Source organism: Urocitellus parryii, chromosome 11 (assembly GCF_045843805.1).
Source record: "Urocitellus parryii isolate mUroPar1 chromosome 11, mUroPar1.hap1, whole genome shotgun sequence".
NCBI classification, from domain to species: Eukaryota; Metazoa; Chordata; class Mammalia; order Rodentia; family Sciuridae; genus Urocitellus; species Urocitellus parryii.
In genome coordinates, this window is record NC_135541.1 from 83,231,634 (window position 1) to 83,247,235 (window position 15,602).

General features: G+C 40.0%; 1 pseudogene; it reads left to right on the top strand.

Annotated features, from left to right (window-relative positions):
- Positions 1-15,602, top strand: part of LOC144249315 (rho GTPase-activating protein 29-like) — a 573,679-nt pseudogene that overhangs the window by 294,063 nt on the left and 264,014 nt on the right.

Consider the following 15,602-nt stretch of genomic DNA (forward strand, 5'->3'; position numbering starts at 1 on the left):
GCTGCGGATGTGTACCAGATGACAGAGGACAGGCACTACAGGTGCAGCTCCTGGATGACAGAAGGCTGGAGCTGCTGGTTCAGCCCAAAGTTCTGTCAAGAGAGCTGCTGGACCTTGTGGCTTCACACTTCAACCTGAAACAAAAGGAGTACTTTGGAATAACAACGTTCATAGATGACACTGGTCAGCAGAACTGACTGCAGTTGGACCATGAGTTCTGGACCATGATCTGCCCAAGAAGTCGGACCCAGCCGCCTTGCACCTTGCCATCAGGTTCCGCACAAAGGACACACCACTCTGAGGTGTCGACCAGAGTAAGACGAACACAGAGAGCAGAGCAGGTGGCCCCAGCACCAAGCCTGGGATCCACATGACTCTTCCCAGCTCCATAGTAGTGACTTTGACCTCCAGTAGGAACTAAGATCAACGTGTTGGCCACCTAAATCCAAGTGCCTATTCAAGGAAAGCCCGCCAAAATAACTCCAGTGCTTGCTCTCTGACCCCCATGTCCAGTCGTCTGGCTGACAGCCTGCATGCTGTCACCATCATGTCCCACTGAAGGGTGGGCAGGTAAGCCATCATGAAAGAGAGAAGATGCTCATAGGAGGATCTGGAAAGGTGGCAGCAAAGCCTCTGGGAGCAGCTGCTCTTCCCCAGAAAGCATCCTTTGTGAAGCTGTTTGAATTTTAACTCCAAAACCTATGCCAGTTCAACACCTCTGAGTTCATTCCAAAGCTGAAAATTTAACCCTGGGCATCAACTGAACAAAATCCTGGAGAAATCCCCACCAGTGCATGTGTAGAAAGCAAACTATGAGTTTTCAAAAAGGGTTCAAACAAGCCTTTATTCTGTGAGTCTGGGATGGTCCATTGGCTTCCATGAAAGAGCCCTGTTAACTGCATGGTTGGTTCATGGTGCATCTGATAGGGGTGCCTGGAGCCCATCTCCCCAAGGACCTTGTGAGGTTTCCATGAACACCCCCTAAACAGGCACTGGTTCCAGTGACCCCTGAGGCAGAGGTGGCTGGTGGATTCAGACAGCAGGTAATCGGATGCCCAGGAAGAAGCAGGAACAAAAACGGGTCACCGAGAGGTGGGGGATAAGATAGGGACTGCTTGCCTGAACCCCAAGAGTCGGGATGAAACGTCAGAAGCCAGGTGAATGTGGAACCTCATTCCAAGGGGGATGAGCCACGAATCAACTAGTGCTGGGCCATCTGTCTTCCTGGTCTCTTGAAGACTAGCAAGAGACCAGGTCTCCTGGACAGGCTCTCTGCTTGCAATGTCCTTCCTAACTTGGTCACCTAGTATGCTAGGCCCACCTGTCCCCTCTCTGTGGATGCATCTGATGGATTTCAGCTGGACGGCAATGTCCCTCTTGACCCCTAAGCTGGGTTGACTATATCAATCTCCCTGGCCCCATAGCACTGTGTGCACCTGACATTTCACTGAGGTGGTGACTGCAGGAAGGCTCTGGATATGAACTCTGAGGTCTGACAGAGCCCAGTTTGAGTCACAGCTCCAACACTGCCTAGCTGTGTGGCATGGAGAAGTTGACCTGACATCTCTGTGCCCAGCTTTCTCATGTAGAGTCCATAATTTCCTTCCTACTACATCTGCTTTTGCTGACAATTAAAGGAAGTGACCCCTGTGGAGCACTCGGTTGCTCCAGCATGTAGATACCCTCTGTTAACTGGGTTCTTTGGTCACCAACAGCCACTGCTTGTGACTAACATAAACACAACTTAAAGAAAACTAAACTGATCAGGCCTTGGAAGAGATGAAAAAATGAGATCAGCAGAAACAAGTGGCTGATTCCATTGGGGTGCTGCTGGCCGAACAAACAGACTCTGCCCTCTCTGACCCCTTGTCATTCTGTTAGTATCCCACCATGAGGGAGTCTGGTCTGGCTTGGCAGGCCAGCTAGGAGGTGTGCTGAGCAGGTTTGCGCTCTTCTGCCCTACACCGACCCCCGGGCAGCCAAACGCCACATGAATCCAGTGAGTCCTATGGCCTCTGCACCTGTGACCTGCAGGCCAGAGAAGCCTGACTGAATCAACTTCACAGTCCCAGAAGGAAGGGACTCAAAAAGAAAGCATTGGAGACAGAGAAAATATGCACGAGAAAATCCATGGACCTTGTAGTATTGGTCTGACGTTCTCTGTTAGACATCTGTGAAGGGTCAGACCAATACTGGAGGACAGCATGTACCATGGTATCTTCTTACTCTCCACACATCTCTGTCCTTTGTCACCTTTGTTTTTTGGGGAAAGTACGTCTGTCTTCTCTATGAGCACAGTGTGACATAGCTGGACACGTTTTTGAGCCTAACAGATCATAATTTAGATAACCGCTTTGCAAGTAGAGCTGATCATTTGCATTAGATATTTTCTCTAATTCTTTGTTCTTTAATTATAAAATGGGAACTAAATTAGGTGGAGGATTCCTGTTCCATGCCTACCTCATAGAAGGCTCCAGAGAAAAGTCTGCTGTTTAATTTCCGGTATCGATGTCATCATTACTAGAGATTTCTAACATCCTTCCCAATGTCTGGTGCCTACCAGGTATTCAGAAGGTGTTTAATGAATGAACAATTTGTACTTTTATACATCATATGTATATATATATATATATATATATATATATATATAGTGCTAAAATAAGTGTTAGCTACTAGTAGATCACAGCTATTATAATAAAGTGAATTGATGATTCCATTTCCAGTGAGGATATAAAGAGTTCTTCTTACATCTTTATTTATATTAATATATAGTTGACCAAAAATTATGCACTCAATTATATATTTATTTCATAATGTGTTATTACATGGTGTATAATGATGTTTTGATATATGTGTACATTGTGAAATGGTTCAATTAAGTTAATAATTTCACCAATTTACTTTTTTTTTGTTCTCAGAACATTTATCATCCACTCTCAGCAATTTCTAAATGTACATTAACTCTAATAATTATGATATACAATATATCTCTGGGACTTATTCATTCTAACAGAAATTAGAAATTCCCCATACCTTCCACCCCTATGCTCTGGAGACCATCATTCTATTTTCTGCTTCCACGAGTTGGCCTTTTTCATGTTACACATGTGCACTGTCTATGCCTGGCTTACCTCATTTAGCATAATGTCCTCCAGGTTCATCCACTTTGTCATAAATGAAAGGATTTATTTCTTTTTAAAGACTGAATATTATTCCATTGGATATACCTCATTTTAAAAATCCATTCATATGTTACAGACAGGTTGTTTCAGTGTCTTGGCTATTGTGAATAATGTTGCAATGAATGTGGGAGTGCAGACTTCTCTTCAGTATACGGATTTAATTGCCTTTGGATATATACCCAGAAGGGCCATTGCTGGAGCAAGGGTGTAAACAATTATCTGTCATATAGTCAAACAGCATTTTCTAATATTGGTTACTTTTGATATTTGATATTTATTATTTTTTTTTCATCATCAAAACTCAATTTAATGCAAAAGGGTGAACTGGCAGTACATGTCAAATGTTTTAAAAACATGCATGCATTACTAGATATTTCCATTTCTAAGTGTTAATCCTAAATAATCATGCACAAAATTGGGCTATGTGGATACTTATGATGGTTTATTTATTTTAAAAAAAGTATTAATTACAAAGGAAAAAAAGAGCTGGGGATATGGCCCAGACGTAGAGGTCCAATACCCAGCATCTCAAAATAACAACAAGAACCCGACTGCTACAAAAAGGTTGGTACAATAAATCATGAAAATTAACAAAATAGAATGATATGCATCTATTTAAAACATTTTCATTTTTATTAGCACATTATAATTATACATAATAGTGGAGTTCATTCTGATACAATCATACATGACTGGAATGCGATTTGCTCCATTTCAGTCCCAGATACTTTCTTTTTCCCTCCCCTCTTCCCTGGCTCTATTCCCTTTCTCTGCTCTGCTGATCTTCCTTCTATGTATTTATTGTTTTTTAAATTGGTGTTTTATAGGTGCACATAAAGGTGGAATTCATTGTGGTACAATCATATATGTACAGATCATAAATTTGGTCAATTTATTGTGCATCCTCCCTTTTACAGTCCCTCCTCCTTCCCTTCAATCCTCCTCTTCTACTACAATGGTCTCCCTTCTATTTGCATGGGGCCCCCACCTATTCCCCATTATTTTGCTCTAGCTTCAGATTATGAGAGAAAACATTTGCCCTTGATTTTCTGAGTCTTGTTTACTTCACAAATGCCATGATTTCATCCCTCTTTATGGATGAGTAGAATTCCATTATATATATTACATTTTCTTTATCCTTTCATCTGCTGATGGGCACCTAGACTGGTTCCTTTACTCCAGTATTTGGCGTTGCACTGCTATAAACTTTATTATGCATGGATCCCTATAGTATGCTAATTTTAAAGCACTTTAACATTGAATATTTAATGATATAGAAGTCAAAAAATGTATTAATTACATTATTATCTCTTTTTAAAAATGCTGATGATTGTGGAGAGGGCACACATATATGTCTATGTATGTATGTATACGTGGGGATTGATATAGGTTTTTAGGTCATACACCAAAATATCAGTAATAGTGTTTATTTCTGGATTGTTCATTTACATGCAATTTTTGTTCTTTTCTTTTTGCATTTCTAAATTTTCCACATGAGTCTATATTACTTTTGAAGTATGGAAAATTACTAAAAAGAAATAAACAATGAAGTGAATTAAAATCTTGAAAACAGGGAGGGGGCACAGGGGTAGGAATGATGGGAAAATGAGTTAGAAACCATTACCCTAAGTACATGTACATAGACATGAACAGTGTGAAATATTTTGTGTATAATCAGTGACTTGAAAACTCGTGCTCTATTTATGTAATAGGAAATAAATTCTATTCTGCCATCATGTTTTCCAAATTAGAATAAATAATTTAGTTAAAATAATAAATATTTGTTATACAAGTTAAAAAAACAAATAAAATCTTGAAAACATAAAGACAGTCTTTGAAAAAAAAAAAGAGAAATCTTTTCAGCTTGTTTACAAAGTAAAAGATGCAATACACAGACGTGTTTAATAGCTTCCTGGACACTCCCTGAATTCACATGTGTTTTTGCCACAAACTCATGTGAAATCTGAAAAATTACTTTAGGTATTAGCACCCATCCACCCATAGAGATGAAGAAATAAGGAAAATTGGCCTAAAATATGTAGAAAAAAATTATTCCTTTATTTAAACAGAACAGAATTAAATTTATCCTGACAGTCTTAATAAAACTTCAAAAGTGATTTAAATGTTTACAAAAGAAGAACTCTAAAAAGATTCAAAAAATATAATATTTTGTCTAAGAGATATTTGAAAATATTTTATTATGCAAGAATTTGGCTTAGCTGAATAGACCAATATAATTGTACAAGGTATTTTCCAAGTGTTATAATAATTGTGGTTATGTAAAATCTAACCATTTACCCTGACCATTTTAATAACAGTTATAGTTGGATATGGTGGCTCTCCCCTTTAATCCCAATGACTGGGGGCATGGCAGGTTATGGCAGGAGGATCCCGAGTCCAAAGTCAGACTCAGCATTTAGTGAGGCTCTAAGCAACTTAAAAAGACCCTGTCTCAAAATAAAACATAAAAATGGCTGAGGATGAGGCTCAGTGGTTAATCACCCCTGGGTTAAATTCCCAGTACCAAAATCATAATAACAACATCATTCATTACAAATAAATACCTTCTAGTCTTATTTCTTTTTAACCTCTTCACTGAGCAAACATTCCCTTAAGAAACTGGATCCTTCTAAAATTAATTTTCACTAACAATCACTAAAAGGCCAAAACAGTATAAGGAAGACCTAAATGAGAAATAAGCAGGTTTGTATGGCTCCCATAGACTAGAATTTAAGAAACACATGTATCACAATAAATGTGACTTCGACTGCTTATCAGACTCACTGTCACCCCCAATGTATCATGTTATCATGTAATCAACTTAAGTCTTCATATCTTCTACCACCATATACAATTGTCTGGACTTCCTTATTTCTCTCCTGGCATCAAGGGCTCTATCACAGCATTTTCATTTATCAGTCACTCATATGAGAAACTTGAGTTCAGCATCTCATTAGCTTCTGCCTGCATTATTTTAATAGGCTCCTAATTTTTCTCCTCATCACATCTATTATCACTTAAATTCAAAAGCGTCATCCTGCCAGGAAGCAAAAATATCACTTTAATCATACTACAACTCAGTTCAAGAATCCTAGCTTGAATTTTATCCTATGAGCAGTGGAAAGCAAACTAAAATGGCATTCAAAAGCTTTTTATAATCTTCTGCTTTTTCTCCACATGAACTCTGTGGAATCAGGATGATGTAGAACCAATTCTATGAGTGTCTTGCTCAAACTATCCTCCCACTTCACTTTCTTGTCAATAAAAATCCATCCTCCCAGCATGCTCAACTGAAATGCAAATACAATTTTGAGTAACTAGTACAGCTGTAAATGAACTCTTTTCCTTTATAATTTCAACAACCCTTATATATTGTCTGACCCATGGACAGGGCAGCAAGTCATACTGTCTCCTACTGACAAATAATTATAATTATTTTTATTAACTTGAGGTATTTTTTTTGTGGAACCTTTATTTGTTGTACTTCTCATGATTCCTAACAGCTAGAAACTGGTAAATGCACAATTAATATTTGGTGAAAAATGTAGTATCTGCATGTTTAGGTTTTATACAAAGCCAAGTTTATGGTGTGTGTGTATGTGTGTGTAAGAGACAGAGAATTTTCTATATATCTCCAAGACTTTTCTCTAACAAACAAATATTATTTCACACTAGTTCATGTAGGGGGGTTCCCAAGACCATCTCTGGGTTTAGAGATTCCTCAGGAGAACTCACAGGACTCAGTATATAGTTGTTTTATGTCTATGATTTATTACAGCAACAGGATACTAAGCAGACTCAGGCACGATTTCTTTAGCATCAAATTGTGGCATGTGTTGTCTACTAGGAAAACTCATTAGAGACTCAGTGCTGAAGGTTTTTATTAGGTTGGTTACTTTAGCACCCTTTGCTTAATTTGGACCCAAATGCATGACTCTCAGAAGGTGTTTATCAAGAATCACACTTTGTGCAGTCTAGGCACATTGAGCTGCTTGTATCATTTAGATGAAGTTTTATATCAGGTATACAACTATTTACCACTCAGGTTCCCAGACACTAGCAAAGAACAACCTGGTAAACCTTTATAAAGACAGCAGTCTTTAGTGTGTTTTATTAAATCTTTTACATATTATTGATTTCACATATTTATTGGAGAAATGTTACACTGTTTAATGTTTCTGATTTAAAAGGGTCCCACAAATCGATTTTTAGAAATTAAAACCTAGCATTTACTCAAAGTTGCATTCCTAGACTGGCATCCACTAGGTAAGAGTTATGCAATTTTGAAATAATTTACTTACCACTGGTATTTCAGGATTTCTTTTTTCCCTTATAAAATGAGGAATGTTTCTTAAATCAACATTTTTGTACTTGTCAGGAAAAAGAAATTAACTATGACATCTAAAGCAAGCAGACATTTTTTAATAAGTGCCAACTAGATGCCAAAGCACTTTTGGGCACATTTTAGGTACATCAGCTTACTAAATCCTCAAAATCTCCTCAAGTGCCAGTGACTGTTTTAATTTTACAGTTTTTTAACTTTGAGAGCCTATGTAACCACAATCAGATCTACCATAGTGGAACTGGGATTAGGCTTAAACCTACCTCATTGCAAACTCTTGTTCTTAGCTTTATGCTAACTCTCTCTACCTAACTTCAAAGGCATATACTTCTTATTTTGAAACATTTCCCTCAAATTATGATTCTTTGTTTTTTGGCTGTACCAAGCACTATTCTTTTTTTTTTCATAAATACAAATTTTGTAATGATAAGAACTGAGGAGAAGGGGTGGGGCTGTAACTCAGTGGCAGAGCACTTACGTAGCCTGTGTGAGGCACTGGGTTCAATCCTTAGCACCACATAAAAATAAACAAAGGCATTCTGTCCATCTACAACTACAAAAACAAATTAAAAAAATAAATTAAAAAAGAATTGAGGATGAAGAGGGGGGGATAAATCAAGAATCAGAATTTTCTCATTCTCTGCTCAGTCTAAAAGGGAAAAAAAGGAAGAAAAAATCAAGCAATATGCTTAACAGTGTTTACCTTGATTAAAGCCAGATTTTAGCTGGAAGAGAAAGGGTGAAGCTTACCACAGCATAGTTTTTCCTTTCCAACTCTTGCAGAGGACAAATCAAATGATACCCACTGCACTTTAAAACCTTTAGGAAGCTGCCTATTTAGAAACTCTTCAGCACAGAACACACTTTCTCCTTTTATCTGGCATCACCCTGTTTAATGTTACACCTGTATCAGAAACTCAGCATCACACATATCATCTGTGGGGACTTTGAATCATTTATTCACAAAATGTGGATCCCTAGGCTTGCTGTGAGAATTAAATATGATAGTATATTTTAGGAGGATTGTGAGTTCAAAGCCAGCCTCAGCAATGGTGAGGCCCTAAGGAACTCAGCCAGACCCTGTGTATAAATATAAAATACAGAATAGAGCTGGGAATGTGGCTAACTGGCCCAGTACTCCTGAGTTAAAGCCCCTGAACAAAAAAAAAAAAAAAAAAAAAGAAAAAGAAAAAGAAAAAAAAAAGAAAAGAAAAGAAAAGAAAAAAGAAAGAACTAATGAATTATATTCAAAAGGTAGCCAGCAAGTGTCCTGACCACCAGGTGTCACCATTGCCAGGAGTACTCACCTATCTGCTCCAGGTAGGGGGGTAGAACCTAGCAGCAAAACAAGACTGTCACTTTCACCTACAGTACACTCGGAATTAATATAGGCTTTTCCATACCTTGGGAGCTGGTTATACACACACACACACACACACACACACACACACACACACACACACACATATTATTTGTACCATTCATTATTCTCTTACAGGTGTGCTAAAAATTATGTTCTATAATTAATTAGCTGAATATCCTCAGATTTGTTACCAAACTTAATTTTTAAAATTATCCTCAGTGGACTATTTATTAATTTTGAGAATCAATAGTGCTTAAAACGTCCTTTGGTTTAGCCAACCAGACATTATCAGGCTGCCATAATCTTCAATATTGCCACAGTGGACAATTTTCTGGATCCAATTCCACAATCCATTGACATTATTTCCTTTACAATTTTAATGGGATGATAGATAAAAAGAAAGTACAATATTTTTAGTGTAAAAATAAAGTCTGTGACCACTATATATATATTTGGGTTAAACAAAGATCATTAACCCTTCTCCTTGACCTCAAGAACTCAAAAATTCAGTGATAAACTTTTTTTTTTCTTTTCAAGAAAATAGAAAAACACCCTAGGGCAAATCTGTCAGTCTGTGAATAACCCTGAAATTACTCAAGGAACATTGCCACACCTGGCTGCATTCTGGAACCTATTAATGTCTCTCCCAGAGAGTGCACAGAGCGCACAGGGAGAGGCTCATTTCAAAATGAGCACAGAGTTTGGGATCCCCTCCTGGTTCTAAGTCCCCCACATTGAGACTCACTGTGGTCACTTTAAGACAGGTATTTAGATGAGCATTAGCTTGGAGCTGGAGAAGCAATCTACAGTCTCATGGACTGTTGCCTCATCTGCTAGAAACACTTGCCTTAAATTAAGGCCAACCTGGCCTACCTCAGCCTCAATCTGGGTGCACAAAACCCCTCTTAGCGCACCAAAAAGAAGAGTGACACCAAGCACAGGCTGTTCACAGGGGTCATTCTTAGAACTCAGAGAAGCTGGGATCCTTTTTATTTTTAACAACAGCTCCAATTACACCTTGTATTTTACAAATATGGAAATGTCTTAAAGGAAACAAGAAGCATCCTCTCTCTCCCTTTGGCCACTGCTCCCATTCCTAGAGAATTGGGAGGAAAGAGCTGTCACCAGGAACCATTTGGAGCGAGGAATGCAGAAGCCAAGGCCAATCTAGTTAAACCCATTTGTGGAGCACTTTGTGCTGATGGATACATTCCTGACTGGTTTTTGACGGGTCCCTGCAGGACAGGGAGCTCACAAGGCTGGCTGCCCGCCTGGAATGAAGGGGCTAAGGGAAGGGATGCTGTCCTTGAACCAGCCAAGGCTGCGCAGGCAGGGCTCTGGAGGCGCGCCAGGCACGGAGGGCGCCTTACCTGCAGTGAAGCTGCGGCCGACCAGCAGCCACATCTTGAAGAAGAGGACTCCACTGATGAAGGGTACCTCGAGCTCGAAGTCCACCTTAAACTTAAACTTCTTCATCCTTGTGAGAGCCAGGCGCCGGCTAGCGGGCTGCGCAGCCGGGCGCCGCCTTAGCTCCCCTGAGTCCAGGATCTGCCCAGACCCGGGGAGCCGATGAACAGCAGGGGCCAGGACCGCCGCCGCAGCCTCTCCAGCAGCCTGAACCTGAGCCCGGCGGCGGCTGCGTCACGGACCCCAGGCGCCTTCGGCAAGCAGTTGTGCCGAAGCTCGGAGTAAGGTCACTGTCTCCACCTCAGAAACTCGGCCCCTGGCGCCCCCAGCGGCCGCGATCTGCAGCGCACTGCAGGGCGGAAGCAGGAGGCACCTGGAGGGCGGGGAGATTCTGGGCAGGCGGGCGCCTCCTGGGGGAAACTAACCTCGACTGCAGTTAGCGCATCATGCCTCTGGGCTTAAAAAAGACAAAGGCAGCCAAAAAAGCTGCCTTCTATGGCTTCCTGGGCGCCTTTGCTTTCAGTTTTTGCGCCACCTCTTTTCTCCCCCTCCCCTTCCAGCGATTTCTTTCCCTTGGGTTTCAGAATTAATAGGGACTGTCAGAATATGACGTTGTTTTAGTCAAATTGGAATCCAAAAACTAAAACTTCTCTTAAATAATCAACATTCACAAACCTTCAAATATGAAATAAAGAAGAGGAAAACAGAAAGGGATTAAAATGTGTTGAGGGCCTACCAAGTGCCCAGCCCTGTACTGATACAGGCCTTTTTATCTAATGCCTGTCACCCAGGGTAAAAAAGAGCATAGAAGGAGTTAAAATCACACCTTCCCTTTTAAAATTTGCCCATATTCGGAATTGAAAATGTTTAAAATCAAATTCTACAGGGTAAGCTTAAAAAAAAAATCTTGCTACGTGCATAGCAATTAACTGTCCTGTATAAGCACATACAATATCTTGTTAAAGTGTATATTGACTTGGTCACATAAAGTTCAGGTTTTTCAACTGAGACTATTATCCTTTAATCTCAAAGATTCTCTTGCAATAACCTCTGAAAGGGTGTAATTGAAAAGATTCTCTTTCCCAGTTAATTCATTTATTCATTCATTCATATAAAATATTTAATTGCATAAAATATCAATCACAAGCTAGTCCCAATGACTAAAAAAAAAAAAAAAAAAAAAAAAAAAAACAACCTAATAATTTTATCTTCTACTGATGGAGACATGTTTAGATCCAACATTAAAAGTCATGGCATCAAGCCAGGTGCCCTAGCCATCTACTTGGCTCAGCTACCCATCAAGCCCAGCTGCTTCTGAGGCTGAGGCAGGAGGATCACAAGTGGGAGGCCAGACTGGGAAACTGAGACCCTGGCCCAAAATTTTAACAAGCGTGGGGGATCTATAGCACAGTGGTAGAGTGCTTAACTAGCATGTGTGCAAGGTCCTGGGTGCAAATCCCTGAACTGCAAAAACAAACAAACAAACAAATCCCACAGCAGACAAAAACAGAAATCACTTCAGTAGAACTTGGAGGAAGAAGCAATGAATTGAAATTGACCAGTTTTCTGAATTTCAAAGAATGCAAAGTATTTGAGTTAAAGTGGGGGCAAAGTGTTCTTGGTAAAAGAATTAGGAAAAATAAAGACTCAGAAACAGAGTGTAAATTGTGAAAATGGATGAAACATGTTGCCCAGCAGGACAAAGGGGGAAAAACAATGGGGGACTTTGAAGTTTGTCACTTGGACAACTGAGTGGACTGAGTACTGGAAGCAGGAGGAGGCCAGGTTGGGAATGGAGAAATAATGAGACTTTATCTGAACTGCTTGAAGGGAGAGAGGGCCAGCCTTAGCTCATGTGAAAGGTTAAGATTGAAAATATGCTTTTGGGGATTGTGGTATTTACTGATGGCTGAAGTCCAAAAGGCAGATAAGAATGAGCTGCTCTGAAGAATAGTTAATGGGTAGACAGAGGAGGAGTTGATTGTGAAGACTTCCAAGAACAAAGAAAGAGGAAAGCCAGAGAAAGAGAAAAATCAACAAAGAGAGATGACCTGGAAGCCAAGAGAGAGTTTTAACCATTCAACATTTGTAGTTACTAAGACCTACTGTGTGCCAGGCTATTATGCTGGGATCTAAATACAAATGAATGGAAGAAAAGAGAAAAGCAACAGATCAATGGGCAACAGAAAGAGACAGAGACGCACAGGGAGAGGGAAAGACTCATTTCCTGTCCTAGGACTCTTTCTTTGTTCTAGATCTTACAGTCTTGGAGGACAAAGGTAAGTAGGCAGTCATAGTACAATGTAACAGTGAATACTCTCTCTGTATTATGGTACATAAAGACTGCAGAGGGAGAGTATTTGCTGCAGTCTGGCTGGGCACAAATAACCGAGCTGCCACAAAGCACTTGTATGTTCAAACAGGAAACTTTATGCCCAAACTCCACCTGCACTCCATGCACCCTCCCCGGGAACTCTCTCCCACTCCACCGGGCTGAGCACACTCACTCTCCAGAACTCAATGGGAACTCCAAAGTAGAGGACACGCCTAAGGCAACAAGAGTCGCCGGCCCTATTACCTGACAGTAAAGGTCTAAGATACAGTTGAATACACAGCTTAACATAACCACCATCATCTCAACAGCTCCCTGGCATCACCTTTCAAACACTCCCTTCTGGCAAAATACCATGCAGTCATCCTGACTTGGCTGTGGCCCTCAACAAGTATTCTACCATCTCAGGGAAGCTTCTGAGGGTAAGTGACTTTTAGATGAGAGTGGGGTTGGTGAGCAGTTTCCAGCCTAGGCTGCATGTGCAGAGGCTCAGAGGAAGAGAACACATTGCAGAGGGAGCTGAAATTACTTCTGTCTGGCTGCAGCTTACAGTGGGGGTGTGGTGATGGTTATACTTGGGAGCCACTGATGTTTTAAGGCAGAAGAAGGGCATCTTAGAAAGACCTCCAGCTGTAGTAAAATTGGGAGATGGGAGATGGTCTGTTACTCTTTTTTAGACTTATAGTTGAAAATTTTTGCTTATTAAATACCTGCTATGAATCAGGTTCAAAACAGACATCATACTCAAAGTGTACTCAAGAGGGAAGTTTAATGAAAGGAGCCTACAGAGTTGGAGGCAGGATCAAGAACTCACAGTTTAATGGGGAGTTAAGGAGGCAGAGAGAGATATCCTGATCTGTTTCAACTCCTATTTTCTCATCTTCTGCTGGATTTTCCCATGATCCCACCCAACCAAAGCCAGAAGGCAAAGGAGCTTGGAATATGCAGTTCATACAGGACAGCCTTAGGAGGCAGAGATTTTAAGGTCAGGTAGTGGTAAAATTATACAAAGCTACCAGTACACACTTGATTCAGCCAGCATTTACTGTAGGAATCCATAACCACTCTAGATATTTCAAAACACAAAGGAATTTCATTTGGCATTTCAGTGCTTCTGAGGTCCTTAGAAGGGATGAAGGAGTAGAAATCCCCAGAAAAGTGAGTCCAAAGTCACATCAGTTATGATGAACATAACTAGTCTGGTCCTATTTCACTTCTTTTTAAATTTTTTTATTTGTTCTTTTTAGTTATACATGACAGTAGAGTGTGTTTTGACATATCATATATGCATGGAGTATAACTTCCTATTCTTGTGGTTGTGTAAGATGTGGTGTTACACTGGTTGTATATTCATATATGAACATAGGAAAGTTATGTCTGATTCATTTCACTGTCTTTCCTATTCTCATTGCCTCTCTCTTCCCTTCATTCCCCTTTGTCTAATTGAAAGAACTTCTATTTTCCCTTCATGCCTCTCCTTTTGTGTGTTAGCATTTGCATATCAGTACACTTGGCTTTTGATTTTTGGGGATTGACTTGTTTCACTTAGCATGATTGTCTACAGTTCCATGCATTTATTGGCAAATGCTATAATTTCATTCTTCTATTTGGCTGAGTAATAGTCCATTATGTATGTATACCACATTTTCTTTATCCATTTTTGAAAGAAACATAATTTGGTTCATTAGTTTAGCTATGGTGAATAGAGCTGTTGTAAACATTGATGTGGCTGTATCACTATAGTACACTGATTTTAAGTTTCTTGGGAATGTGCCGAGAAGTGGGATAACTAGGTCAAATGGTGGTTTCATTCAATGTTTTCTAAGGAATCTCCCTACTGCTTTCCTTAGTACTTGCACCAATTTGTAGTCCCATCAGCAATGTATGAGGGTACATTTTCACCCACATCTTCACCAACATTTACTGTTATTTGTATTCTTGATAATTGGCATTCTGACTAGAGTGAGATTACTTTGATACTTGCTAGGGTTCACATTTTCACTAAACCAAACTGCACCTCAGTGTAGTTTTAATTTGCATTTCTCTAATTGATATAGATTTGAACATTTTTTTCATATATTTATTAACCAATTGTATTTCTTCTGTGATGTGTACATTCAGTTCCTTTGCCCATTTATTGATTGGGTTATTTATTTGGTTTTGGTGTTAGTTTGTTTTTTATTTTTGTTTATTTTTTGGTACCGGGATTGAACTCAGGGCACTCGACCACTAAGCCACATCCCCACCAATATTTTGTATTTTATTTAGAGACAGGGTCTCACTGAGTTGCTAAGCACCTCACAATTGCTGAGGCTGGCTTTGAAGTCACAATTCTCCTGTCTCAGCCTCCCAAACTGCTGGGATTATAGACGTGCAGCACCACATCCAGCTGCTGTTAAGTTTCTTGAGTTCTTTATATATCCTGGAGATTACTGCTCTATCTGAGGTGCAGGTAGCAAAGATTTTCCCCCCATTCTGTAGGCTCTCTCTTCACATTCTTGCTTCCTTTTTTGTGACTCCTTTACTTCCAAATATGGAAGCTTACATTTCTAGGTCCACATGTAGATAGGACCATGTGACTAATTCTAGCCAATTATACCTGAGAGGAAGTAATGTGTTACTTCCAGGATGACACCATCACAAGCTGTGAGCACTCTCTAGACTGTCTCTTCCCTGCCACAAAAGTCACGGAAGAGTCCCTGGGGTAACATTGTATCTACAAAGTTGAAGCATCCTAGATTCTAAGAACATGGAGAGCAACTGTCCACATCTGCAGTAAACATTTTGGTGCGAGAAAAAACTTTTACTGCATTAGGCATCTCCTGCGTGTCCGCTCTACCCTGGCTAAGGCAGTATAGGAATTATCACCATTCCCAGGTGGGAGGTGTCTCTCAACTGGAGGTGCTAGTTGCCTGTACCCTGGCTGCTGGGGTATATGAGTTTTCCACATGGAGGAAGGAGTCTCCTCTAACCTGG